Raw genomic sequence first — 14,370 nt, forward strand, 5'->3', positions numbered from 1 at the left:
GATATTTCACTTACTTCGTCGTCGGAGCTGTCCCTTGGGATGGCACGAAGAAAATCCCAAAGCTGACCAGCCTTTCCATTAGACGACATCTCTCTTTGAGCACGAAGGATAATGTCTTCTATATTCATGGATGGTCCCGACACTTCGAATAAGCTGGAGTCGGTGCCCGGTGCCTCCAACAGGCTTGAGCAATCACCCTCGTACTCAGAACTGTTAGGGCTCAAGGAGATGTTGACGGCCTCCTCACGAGCCTCTTCACCAGACGCCTTCTGCTCAGGTGGTACGGCGTCATCCTCCTCCACATTCCTTGTGCGGAATCTCTTCCAGCGCATCAACATAGATGTCACGAATGCTATTGCGCAAATTTTCGCCATCTTCTCTCTCTCTCTTTTCGTTAATACGAATCCACCGATAACGTGGTGGAGAATTAAAAGGGTCGACTCCCGGCCGCAAAACGAATAAACGATGAATCGTGTAAACGTGACACAGCGAGGAGCCGAGGACGCGCGCGCGAAACGCAAGTCCTTATATACCCATCGAGATGAAAAATTTCCCAGAAATTTTTGGAAAATTCCTAGAATCGTATAAAAATTTTGTATAACATTCCCCTGTACGACAGGTTCGAAAAATTTCCTGGAATTCCAGAAAATTTCCGGGATATTTTTGGACCCGACCAAGAATGGTTGCAGCTGACGATTCGACGGTTCAGTAATCGAACCTGTAGACCCGGCTGTTCATATTGTTATTATTATTATTATTTTTTTTTCATCAATAAGTAGGGGACGTCCTCGGCTGTAAAAGTATATCACGACGTTGAAGATGCAGCGCCATCTATCGATCATAACTGTGGAATGCTACGGTTCCAATGCAGACAGTCCATGTAATTGAAATTACGTTCTCGCAGATGCGCGAATTCATACAGTTACTTTCAGATACGAAATAAATTTATCTCATCGAGAGTCTCTGAGTGCATTTAAAGTCCACCACCAACTTGGACGGGAAAAGCGATGACTGGCGAGAAGAGCTTCAAATCACAAATGCTTCATTTCAGAACCTTAATGTTTTCACAGTTTTGTACAGTGCTTGCAGAGCATCTGATCTCTTGAATGATATGAAAAATAAAACTCGTATGGTAAGCAGTTTCTTGGGATTGGATCGGCAAAGAAAAGACGTTCAATAAACCTCCAGATGAAAACACTAGCATCAAACATATCAGATATCAGTTTGCATGTCAAAGTGTTGTAACCTGGGGGTAGCGGCTGCCAACACAACATTCAAAAAGGGCAGCCGTACCAAAAAAAAAGAAAGAAAAAAAAAATAGGAGAAGCGAAACCGCAGTTTCGCCCCCCGTCAACGCCCAAGAAAGTTTCACTTTGCTTTGGCAAGTTAGAACTAACAAAAGAAAAACTCGAAGAACTCAAGAAAACATTTTTTGTTAGTTTTTTTTTTAAGTTTTTTTTGTTTTTTTGTTTTTAATTTTTTTTTTTTTTTTTTGCGTTTTTTTTTCTCATCTGCGACTTGACGGTGATTTCGCCAAGTCTACATCGATTCAGAACCAGTTTCTGAAGTACCCAATTCAACGCAATGCCAAACTCGGTTTAAAATCCGCAAAACTGTCGCATGTTGGCACGCGCTAGCTTCCTCACTCGGCGCATGTTCTCTGGGACTGGAGTCGAGGCGCGAATTGGGGCAGATCTTCTTCTCCTGCGTGGCACTTCAATCGCTCGAGGAGCAATAACATCTAAATAGCTTCCTCCCAAGAAGTCCAACGTTGGAGATGTTGGTTGGATATTTCCAACGCAACAATAACTCGGTTCAGAAGAAATGTAGCTTCCTCCTAACGAGTAGTGTAGGGTCGGACTTGTAGGACGAAGGCGGCCAGCACATTCGAATGTTTGGTCACCGAAAAAGAACCTCTCGAAAGAGCTTTCGTCGTCGTCGTCGTCCTCCTCCTCCTCCTCTCCAACGTGCGCCACAACGAACGGTTGTTGTTCATATTCCTCCCTCGCAACCTGTTCCGGAATTCCAGCATTCGATGAAAGCGGTGGAATGCTTTCTTCCATCTGATTTTCAGAGACAGGCAGAAATAGTGAGGATATTTCACTTACTTCGTCGTCGGAGCTGTCCCTTGGGATGGCACGAAGAAAATCCCAAAGCTGACCAGCCTTTCCATTAGACGACATCTCTCTTTGAGCACGAAGGATAATGTCTTCTATATTCATGGATGGTCCCGACACTTCGAATAAGCTGGAGTCGGTGCCCGGTGCCTCCAACAGGCTTGAGCAATCACCCTCGTACTCAGAACTGTTAGGGCTCAAGGAGATGTTGACGGCCTCCTCACGAGCCTCTTCACCAGACGCCTTCTGCTCAGGTGGTACGGCGTCATCCTCCTCCACATTCCTTGTGCGGAATCTCTTCCAGCGCATCAACATAGATGTCACGAATGCTATTGCGCAAATTTTCGCCATCTTCTCTCTCTCTCTTTTCGTTAATACGAATCCACCGATAACGTGGTGGAGAATTAAAAGGGTCGACTCCCGGCCGCAAAACGAATAAACGATGAATCGTGTAAACGTGACACAGCGAGGAGCCGAGGACGCGCGCGCGAAACGCAAGTCCTTATATACCCATCGAGATGAAAAATTTCCCAGAAATTTTTGGAAAATTCCTAGAATCGTATAAAAATTTTGTATAACATTCCCCTGTACGACAGGTTCGAAAAATTTCCTGGAATTCCAGAAAATTTCCGGGATATTTTTGGACCCGACCAAGAATGGTTGCAGCTGACGATTCGACGGTTCAGTAATCGAACCTGTAGACCCGGCTGTTCATATTGTTATTATTATTATTATTTTTTTTTCATCAATAAGTAGGGGACGTCCTCGGCTGTAAAAGTATATCACGACGTTGAAGATGCAGCGCCATCTATCGATCATAACTGTGGAATGCTACGGTTCCAATGCAGACAGTCCATGTAATTGAAATTACGTTCTCGCAGATGCGCGAATTCATACAGTTACTTTCAGATACGAAATAAATTTATCTCATCGAGAGTCTCTGAGTGCATTTAAAGTCCACCACCAACTTGGACGGGAAAAGCGATGACTGGCGAGAAGAGCTTCAAATCACAAATGCTTCATTTCAGAACCTTAATGTTTTCACAGTTTTGTACAGTGCTTGCAGAGCATCTGATCTCTTGAATGATATGAAAAATAAAACTCGTATGGTAAGCAGTTTCTTGGGATTGGATCGGCAAAGAAAAGACGTTCAATAAACCTCCAGATGAAAACACTAGCATCAAACATATCAGATATCAGTTTGCATGTCAAAGTGTTGTAACCTGGGGGTAGCGGCTGCCAACACAACATTCAAAAAGGGCAGCCGTACCAAAAAAAAAGAAAGAAAAAAAAAATAGGAGAAGCGAAACCGCAGTTTCGCCCCCCGTCAACGCCCAAGAAAGTTTCACTTTGCTTTGGCAAGTTAGAACTAACAAAAGAAAAACTCGAAGAACTCAAGAAAACATTTTTTGTTAGTTTTTTTTTTTAAGTTTTTTTTGTTTTTTTGTTTTTAATTTTTTTTTTTTTTTTTTTGCGTTTTTTTTTCTCATCTGCGACTTGACGGTGATTTCGCCAAGTCTACATCGATTCAGAACCAGTTTCTGAAGTACCCAATTCAACGCAATGCCAAACTCGGTTTAAAATCCGCAAAACTGTCGCATGTTGGCACGCGCTAGCTTCCTCACTCGGCGCATGTTCTCTGGGACTGGAGTCGAGGCGCGAATTGGGGCAGATCTTCTTCTCCTGCGTGGCACTTCAATCGCTCGAGGAGCAATAACATCTAAATAGCTTCCTCCCAAGAAGTCCAACGTTGGAGATGTTGGTTGGATATTTCCAACGCAACAATAACTCGGTTCAGAAGAAATGTAGCTTCCTCCTAACGAGTAGTGTAGGGTCGGACTTGTAGGACGAAGGCGGCCAGCACATTCGAATGTTTGGTCACCGAAAAAGAACCTCTCGAAAGAGCTTTCGTCGTCGTCGTCGTCCTCCTCCTCCTCCTCTCCAACGTGCGCCACAACGAACGGTTGTTGTTCATATTCCTCCCTCGCAACCTGTTCCGGAATTCCAGCATTCGATGAAAGCGGTGGAATGCTTTCTTCCATCTGATTTTCAGAGACAGGCAGAAATAGTGAGGATATTTCACTTACTTCGTCGTCGGAGCTGTCCCTTGGGATGGCACGAAGAAAATCCCAAAGCTGACCAGCCTTTCCATTAGACGACATCTCTCTTTGAGCACGAAGGATAATGTCTTCTATATTCATGGATGGTCCCGACACTTCGAATAAGCTGGAGTCGGTGCCCGGTGCCTCCAACAGGCTTGAGCAATCACCCTCGTACTCAGAACTGTTAGGGCTCAAGGAGATGTTGACGGCCTCCTCACGAGCCTCTTCACCAGACGCCTTCTGCTCAGGTGGTACGGCGTCATCCTCCTCCACATTCCTTGTGCGGAATCTCTTCCAGCGCATCAACATAGATGTCACGAATGCTATTGCGCAAATTTTCGCCATCTTCTCTCTCTCTCTTTTCGTTAATACGAATCCACCGATAACGTGGTGGAGAATTAAAAGGGTCGACTCCCGGCCGCAAAACGAATAAACGATGAATCGTGTAAACGTGACACAGCGAGGAGCCGAGGACGCGCGCGCGAAACGCAAGTCCTTATATACCCATCGAGATGAAAAATTTCCCAGAAATTTTTGGAAAATTCCTAGAATCGTATAAAAATTTTGTATAACATTCCCCTGTACGACAGGTTCGAAAAATTTCCTGGAATTCCAGAAAATTTCCGGGATATTTTTGGACCCGACCAAGAATGGTTGCAGCTGACGATTCGACGGTTCAGTAATCGAACCTGTAGACCCGGCTGTTCATATTGTTATTATTATTATTATTTTTTTTTCATCAATAAGTAGGGGACGTCCTCGGCTGTAAAAGTATATCACGACGTTGAAGATGCAGCGCCATCTATCGATCATAACTGTGGAATGCTACGGTTCCAATGCAGACAGTCCATGTAATTGAAATTACGTTCTCGCAGATGCGCGAATTCATACAGTTACTTTCAGATACGAAATAAATTTATCTCATCGAGAGTCTCTGAGTGCATTTAAAGTCCACCACCAACTTGGACGGGAAAAGCGATGACTGGCGAGAAGAGCTTCAAATCACAAATGCTTCATTTCAGAACCTTAATGTTTTCACAGTTTTGTACAGTGCTTGCAGAGCATCTGATCTCTTGAATGATATGAAAAATAAAACTCGTATGGTAAGCAGTTTCTTGGGATTGGATCGGCAAAGAAAAGACGTTCAATAAACCTCCAGATGAAAACACTAGCATCAAACATATCAGATATCAGTTTGCATGTCAAAGTGTTGTAACCTGGGGGTAGCGGCTGCCAACACAACATTCAAAAAGGGCAGCCGTACCAAAAAAAAAGAAAGAAAAAAAAAATAGGAGAAGCGAAACCGCAGTTTCGCCCCCCGTCAACGCCCAAGAAAGTTTCACTTTGCTTTGGCAAGTTAGAACTAACAAAAGAAAAACTCGAAGAACTCAAGAAAACATTTTTTGTTAGTTTTTTTTTTTAAGTTTTTTTTGTTTTTTTGTTTTTAATTTTTTTTTTTTTTTTTTTGCGTTTTTTTTTCTCATCTGCGACTTGACGGTGATTTCGCCAAGTCTACATCGATTCAGAACCAGTTTCTGAAGTACCCAATTCAACGCAATGCCAAACTCGGTTTAAAATCCGCAAAACTGTCGCATGTTGGCACGCGCTAGCTTCCTCACTCGGCGCATGTTCTCTGGGACTGGAGTCGAGGCGCGAATTGGGGCAGATCTTCTTCTCCTGCGTGGCACTTCAATCGCTCGAGGAGCAATAACATCTAAATAGCTTCCTCCCAAGAAGTCCAACGTTGGAGATGTTGGTTGGATATTTCCAACGCAACAATAACTCGGTTCAGAAGAAATGTAGCTTCCTCCTAACGAGTAGTGTAGGGTCGGACTTGTAGGACGAAGGCGGCCAGCACATTCGAATGTTTGGTCACCGAAAAAGAACCTCTCGAAAGAGCTTTCGTCGTCGTCGTCGTCCTCCTCCTCCTCCTCTCCAACGTGCGCCACAACGAACGGTTGTTGTTCATATTCCTCCCTCGCAACCTGTTCCGGAATTCCAGCATTCGATGAAAGCGGTGGAATGCTTTCTTCCATCTGATTTTCAGAGACAGGCAGAAATAGTGAGGATATTTCACTTACTTCGTCGTCGGAGCTGTCCCTTGGGATGGCACGAAGAAAATCCCAAAGCTGACCAGCCTTTCCATTAGACGACATCTCTCTTTGAGCACGAAGGATAATGTCTTCTATATTCATGGATGGTCCCGACACTTCGAATAAGCTGGAGTCGGTGCCCGGTGCCTCCAACAGGCTTGAGCAATCACCCTCGTACTCAGAACTGTTAGGGCTCAAGGAGATGTTGACGGCCTCCTCACGAGCCTCTTCACCAGACGCCTTCTGCTCAGGTGGTACGGCGTCATCCTCCTCCACATTCCTTGTGCGGAATCTCTTCCAGCGCATCAACATAGATGTCACGAATGCTATTGCGCAAATTTTCGCCATCTTCTCTCTCTCTCTTTTCGTTAATACGAATCCACCGATAACGTGGTGGAGAATTAAAAGGGTCGACTCCCGGCCGCAAAACGAATAAACGATGAATCGTGTAAACGTGACACAGCGAGGAGCCGAGGACGCGCGCGCGAAACGCAAGTCCTTATATACCCATCGAGATGAAAAATTTCCCAGAAATTTTTGGAAAATTCCTAGAATCGTATAAAAATTTTGTATAACATTCCCCTGTACGACAGGTTCGAAAAATTTCCTGGAATTCCAGAAAATTTCCGGGATATTTTTGGACCCGACCAAGAATGGTTGCAGCTGACGATTCGACGGTTCAGTAATCGAACCTGTAGACCCGGCTGTTCATATTGTCATTATTATTATTATTTTTTTTTCATCAATAAGTAGGGGACGTCCTCGGCTGTAAAAGTATATCACGACGTTGAAGATGCAGCGCCATCTATCGATCATAACTGTGGAATGCTACGGTTCCAATGCAGACAGTCCATGTAATTGAAATTACGTTCTCGCAGATGCGCGAATTCATACAGTTACTTTCAGATACGAAATAAATTTATCTCATCGAGAGTCTCTGAGTGCATTTAAAGTCCACCACCAACTTGGACGGGAAAAGCGATGACTGGCGAGAAGAGCTTCAAATCACAAATGCTTCATTTCAGAACCTTAATGTTTTCACAGTTTTGTACAGTGCTTGCAGAGCATCTGATCTCTTGAATGATATGAAAAATAAAACTCGTATGGTAAGCAGTTTCTTGGGATTGGATCGGCAAAGAAAATACGTTCAATAAACCTCCAGATGAAAACACTAGCATCAAACATATCAGATATCAGTTTGCATGTCAAAGTGTTGTAACCTGGGGGTAGCGGCTGCCAACACAACATTCAAAAAGGGCAGCCGTACCAAAAAAAAAGAAAGAAAAAAAAATAGGAGAAGCGAAACCGCAGTTTCGCCCCCCGTCAACGCCCAAGAAAGTTTCACTTTGCTTTGGCAAGTTAGAACTAACAAAAGAAAAACTCGAAGAACTCAAGAAAACATTTTTTGTTAGTTTTTTTTTTTAAGTTTTTTTTGTTTTTTTGTTTTTAATTTTGTTTTTTTTTTTGCGTTTTTTTTTCTCATCTGCGACTTGACGGTGATTTCGCCAAGTCTACATCGATTCAGAACCAGTTTCTGAAGTACCCAATTCAACGCAATGCCAAACTCGGTTTAAAATCCGCAAAACTGTCGCATGTTGGCACGCGCTAGCTTCCTCACTCGGCGCATGTTCTCTGGGACTGGAGTCGAGGCGCGAATTGGTGCAGATCTTCTTCTCCTGCGTGGCACTTCAATCGCTCGAGGAGCAATAACATCTAAATAGCTTCCTCCCAAGAAGTCCAACGTTGGAGATGTTGGTTGGATATTTCCAACGCAACAATAACTCGGTTCAGAAGAAATGTAGCTTCCTCCTAACGAGTAGTGTAGGGTCGGACTTGTAGGACGAAGGCGGCCAGCACATTCGAATGTTTGGTCACCGAAAAAGAACCTCTCGAAAGAGCTTTCGTCGTCGTCGTCGTCCTCCTCCTCCTCCTCTCCAACGTGCGCCACAACGAACGGTTGTTGTTCATATTCCTCCCTCGCAACCTGTTCCGGAATTCCAGCATTCGATGAAAGCGGTGGAATGCTTTCTTCCATCTGATTTTCAGAGACAGGCAGAAATAGTGAGGATATTTCACTTACTTCGTCGTCGGAGCTGTTCCTTGGGATGGCACGAAGAAAATCCCAAAGCTGACCAGCCTTTCCATTAGACGACATCTCTCTTTGAGCACGAAGGATAATGTCTTCTATATTCATGGATGGTCCCGACACTTCGAATAAGCTGGAGTCGGTGCCCGGTGCCTCCAACAGGCTTGAGCAATCACCCTCGTACTCAGAACTGTTAGGGCTCAAGGAGATGTTGACGGCCTCCTCACGAGCCTCTTCACCAGACGCCTTCTGCTCAGGTGGTACGGCGTCATCCTCCTCCACATTCCTTGTGCGGAATCTCTTCCAGCGCATCAACATAGATGTCACGAATGCTATTGCGCAAATTTTCGCCATCTTCTCTCTCTCTCTTTTCGTTAATACGAATCCACCGATAACGTGGTGGAGAATTAAAAGGGTCGACTCCCGGCCGCAAAACGAATAAACGATGAATCGTGTAAACGTGACACAGCGAGGAGCCGAGGACGCGCGCGCGAAACGCAAGTCCTTATATACCCATCGAGATGAAAAATTTCCCAGAAATTTTTGGAAAATTCCTAGAATCGTATAAAAATTTTGTATAACATTCCCCTGTACGACAGGTTCGAAAAATTTCCTGGAATTCCAGAAAATTTCCGGGATATTTTTGGACCCGACCAAGAATGGTTGCAGCTGACGATTCGACGGTTCAGTAATCGAACCTGTAGACCCGGCTGTTCATATTGTTATTATTTTTTTTTTTTTCATCAATAAGTAGGGGACGTCCTCGGCTGTAAAAGTATATCACGACGTTGAAGATGCAGCGCCATCTATCGATCATAACTGTAGAATGCTACGGTTCCAATGCAGACAGTCCATGTAATTGAAATTACGTTCTCGCAGATGCGCGAATTCATACAGTTACTTTCAGATACGAAATAAATTTATCTCATCGAGAGTCTCTGAGTGCATTTAAAGTCCACCACCAACTTGGACGGGAAAAGCGATGACTGGCGAGAAGAGCTTCAAATCACAAATGCTTCATTTCAGAACCTTAATGTTTTCACAGTTTTGTACAGTGCTTGCAGAGCATCTGATCTCTTGAATGATATGAAAAATAAAACTCGTATGGTAAGCAGTTTCTTGGGATTGGATCGGCAAAGAAAAGACGTTCAATAAACCTCCAGATGAAAACACTAGCATCAAACATATCAGATATCAGTTTGCATGTCAAAGTGTTGTAACCTGGGGGTAGCGGCTGCCAACACAACATTCAAAAAGGGCAGCCGTACCAAAAAAAAAGAAAGAAAAAAAAATAGGAGAAGCGAAACCGCAGTTTCGCCCCCCGTCAACGCCCAAGAAAGTTTCACTTTGCTTTGGCAAGTTAGAACTAACAAAAGAAAAACTCGAAGAACTCAAGAAAACATTTTTTGTTAGTTTTTTTTTTAAGTTTTTTTTGTTTTTTTGTTTTTAATTTTGTTTTTTTTTTTGCGTTTTTTTTTCTCATCTGCGACTTGACGGTGATTTCGCCAAGTCTACATCGATTCAGAACCAGTTTCTGAAGTACCCAATTCAACGCAATGCCAAACTCGGTTTAAAATCCGCAAAACTGTCGCATGTTGGCACGCGCTAGCTTCCTCACTCGGCGCATGTTCTCTGGGACTGGAGTCGAGGCGCGAATTGGGGCAGATCTTCTTCTCCTGCGTGGCACTTCAATCGCTCGAGGAGCAATAACATCTAAATAGCTTCCTCCCAAGAAGTCCAACGTTGGAGATGTTGGTTGGATATTTCCAACGCAACAATAACTCGGTTCAGAAGAAATGTAGCTTCCTCCTAACGAGTAGTGTAGGGTCGGACTTGTAGGACGAAGGCGGCCAGCACATTCGAATGTTTGGTCACCGAAAAAGAACCTCTCGAAAGAGCTTTCGTCGTCGTCGTCGTCCTCCTCCTCCTCCTCTCCAACGTGCGCCACAACGAACGGTTGTTGTTCATATTCCTCCCTCGCAACCTGTTCCGGAATTCCAGCATTCGATGAAAGCGGTGGAATGCTTTCTTCCATCTGATTTTCAGAGACAGGCAGAAATAGTGAGGATATTTCACTTACTTCGTCGTCGGAGCTGTCCCTTGGGATGGCACGAAGAAAATCCCAAAGCTGACCAGCCTTTCCATTAGACGACATCTCTCTTTGAGCACGAAGGATAATGTCTTCTATATTCATGGATGGTCCCGACACTTCGAATAAGCTGGAGTCGGTGCCCGGTGCCTCCAACAGGCTTGAGCAATCACCCTCGTACTCAGAACTGTTAGGGCTCAAGGAGATGTTGACGGCCTCCTCACGAGCCTCTTCACCAGACGCCTTCTGCTCAGGTGGTACGGCGTCATCCTCCTCCACATTCCTTGTGCGGAATCTCTTCCAGCGCATCAACATAGATGTCACGAATGCTATTGCGCAAATTTTCGCCATCTTCTCTCTCTCTCTTTTCGTTAATACGAATCCACCGATAACGTGGTGGAGAATTAAAAGGGTCGACTCCCGGCCGCAAAACGAATAAACGATGAATCGTGTAAACGTGACACAGCGAGGAGCCGAGGACGCGCGCGCGAAACGCAAGTCCTTATATACCCATCGAGATGAAAAATTTCCCAGAAATTTTTGGAAAATTCCTAGAATCGTATAAAAATTTTGTATAACATTCCCCTGTACGACAGGTTCGAAAAATTTCCTGGAATTCCAGAAAATTTCCGGGATATTTTTGGACCCGACCAAGAATGGTTGCAGCTGACGATTCGACGGTTCAGTAATCGAACCTGTAGACCCGGCTGTTCATATTGTTATTATTATTATTATTTTTTTTTCATCAATAAGTAGGGGACGTCCTCGGCTGTAAAAGTATATCACGACGTTGAAGATGCAGCGCCATCTATCGATCATAACTGTGGAATGCTACGGTTCCAATGCAGACAGTCCATGTAATTGAAATTACGTTCTCGCAGATGCGCGAATTCATACAGTTACTTTCAGATACGAAATAAATTTATCTCATCGAGAGTCTCTGAGTGCATTTAAAGTCCACCACCAACTTGGACGGCAAAAGCGATGACTGGCGAGAAGAGCTTCAAATCACAAATGCTTCATTTCAGAACCTTAATGTTTTCACAGTTTTGTACAGTGCTTGCAGAGCATCTGATCTCTTGAATGATATGAAAAATAAAACTCGTATGGTAAGCAGTTTCTTGGGATTGGATCGGCAAAGAAAAGACGTTCAATAAACCTCCAGATGAAAACACTAGCATCAAACATATCAGATATCAGTTTGCATGTCAAAGTGTTGTAACCTGGGGGTAGCGGCTGCCAACACAACATTCAAAAAGGGCAGCCGTACCAAAAAAAAAGAAAGAAAAAAAAATAGGAGAAGCGAAACCGCAGTTTCGCCCCCCGTCAACGCCCAAGAAAGTTTCACTTTGCTTTGGCAAGTTAGAACTAACAAAAGAAAAACTCGAAGAACTCAAGAAAACATTTTTTGTTAGTTTTTTTTTTTAAGTTTTTTTGTTTTTAATTTTTTTTTTTTTTTTTTTTTGCGTTTTTTTTTTCTCATCTGCGACTTGACGGTGATTTCGCCAAGTCTACATCGATTCAGAACCAGTTTCTGAAGTACCCAATTCAACGCAATGCCAAACTCGGTTTAAAATCCGCAAAACTGTCGCATGTTGGCACGCGCTAGCTTCCTCACTCGGCGCATGTTCTCTGGGACTGGAGTCGAGGCGCGAATTGGGGCAGATCTTCTTCTCCTGCGTGGCACTTCAATCGCTCGAGGAGCAATAACATCTAAATAGCTTCCTCCCAAGAAGTCCAACGTTGGAGATGTTGGTTGGATATTTCCAACGCAACAATAACTCGGTTCAGAAGAAATGTAGCTTCCTCCTAACGAGTAGTGTAGGGTCGGACTTGTAGGACGAAGGCGGCCAGCACATTTGAATGTTTGGTCACCGAAAAAGAACCTCTCGAAAGAGCTTTCGTCGTCGTCGTCGTCCTCCTCCTCCTCCTCTCCAACGTGCGCCACAACGAACGGTTGTTGTTCATATTCCTCCCTCGCAACCTGTTCCGGAATTCCAGCATTCGATGAAAGCGGTGGAATGCTTTCTTCCATCTGATTTTCAGAGACAGGCAGAAATAGTGAGGATATTTCACTTACTTCGTCGTCGGAGCTGTCCCTTGGGATGGCACGAAGAAAATCCCAAAGCTGACCAGCCTTTCCATTAGACGACATCTCTCTTTGAGCACGAAGGATAATGTCTTCTATATTCATGGATGGTCCCGACACTTCGAATAAGCTGGAGTCGGTGCCCGGTGCCTCCAACAGGCTTGAGCAATCACCCTCGTACTCAGAACTGTTAGGGCTCAAGGAGATGTTGACGGCCTCCTCACGAGCCTCTTCACCAGACGCCTTCTGCTCAGGTGGTACGGCGTCATCCTCCTCCACATTCCTTGTGCGGAATCTCTTCCAGCGCATCAACATAGATGTCACGAATGCTATTGCGCAAATTTTCGCCATCTTCTCTCTCTCTCTTTTCGTTAATACGAATCCACCGATAACGTGGTGGAGAATTAAAAGGGTCGACTCCCGGCCGCAAAACGAATAAACGATGAATCGTGTAAACGTGACACAGCGAGGAGCCGAGGACGCGCGCGCGAAACGCAAGTCCTTATATACCCATCGAGATGAAAAATTTCCCAGAAATTTTTGGAAAATTCCTAGAATCGTATAAAAATTTTGTATAACATTCCCCTGTACGACAGGTTCGAAAAATTTCCTGGAATTCCAGAAAATTTCCGGGATATTTTTGGACCCGACCAAGAATGGTTGCAGCTGACGATTCGACGGTTCAGTAATCGAACCTGTAGACCCGGCTGTTCATATTGTTATTATTATTATTATTTTTTTTTCATCAATAAGTAGGGGACGTCCTCGGCTGTAAAAGTATATCACGACGTTGAAGATGCAGCGCCATCTATCGATCATAACTGTGGAATGCTACGGTTCCAATGCAGACAGTCCATGTAATTGAAATTACGTTCTCGCAGATGCGCGAATTCATACAGTTACTTTCAGATACGAAATAAATTTATCTCATCGAGAGTCTCTGAGTGCATTTAAAGTCCACCACCAACTTGGACGGGAAAAGCGATGACTGGCGAGAAGAGCTTCAAATCACAAATGCTTCATTTCAGAACCTTAATGTTTTCACAGTTTTGTACAGTGCTTGCAGAGCATCTGATCTCTTGAATGATATGAAAAATAAAACTCGTATGGTAAGCAGTTTCTTGGGATTGGATCGGCAAAGAAAATACGTTCAATAAACCTCCAGATGAAAACACTAGCATCAAACATATCAGATATCAGTTTGCATGTCAAAGTGTTGTAACCTGGGGGTAGCGGCTGCCAACACAACATTCAAAAAGGGCAGCCGTACCAAAAAAAAAGAAAGAAAAAAAAATAGGAGAAGCGAAACCGCAGTTTCGCCCCCCGTCAACGCCCAAGAAAGTTTCACTTTGCTTTGGCAAGTTAGAACTAACAAAAGAAAAACTCGAAGAACTCAAGAAAACATTTTTTGTTAGTTTTTTTTTTTAAGTTTTTTTTGTTTTTTTGTTTTTAATTTTGTTTTTTTTTTTGCGTTTTTTTTTCTCATCTGCGACTTGACGGTGATTTCGCCAAGTCTACATCGATTCAGAACCAGTTTCTGAAGTACCCAATTCAACGCAATGCCAAACTCGGTTTAAAATCCGCAAAACTGTCGCATGTTGGCACGCGCTAGCTTCCTCACTCGGCGCATGTTCTCTGGGACTGGAGTCGAGGCGCGAATTGGTGCAGATCTTCTTCTCCTGCGTGGCACTTCAATCGCTCGAGGAGCAATAACATCTAAATAGCTTCCTCCCAAGAAGTCCAACGTTGGAGATGTTGGTTGGATATTTCCAACGCAACAATAACTCGGTTCAG

This window comes from Pholcus phalangioides, unplaced genomic scaffold (genome assembly GCF_987345545.1).
Source record: "Pholcus phalangioides strain wild (caught in Gottingen) unplaced genomic scaffold, Ppha-v1.0 ptg000172l_1, whole genome shotgun sequence".
NCBI classification, from domain to species: Eukaryota; Metazoa; Arthropoda; class Arachnida; order Araneae; family Pholcidae; genus Pholcus; species Pholcus phalangioides.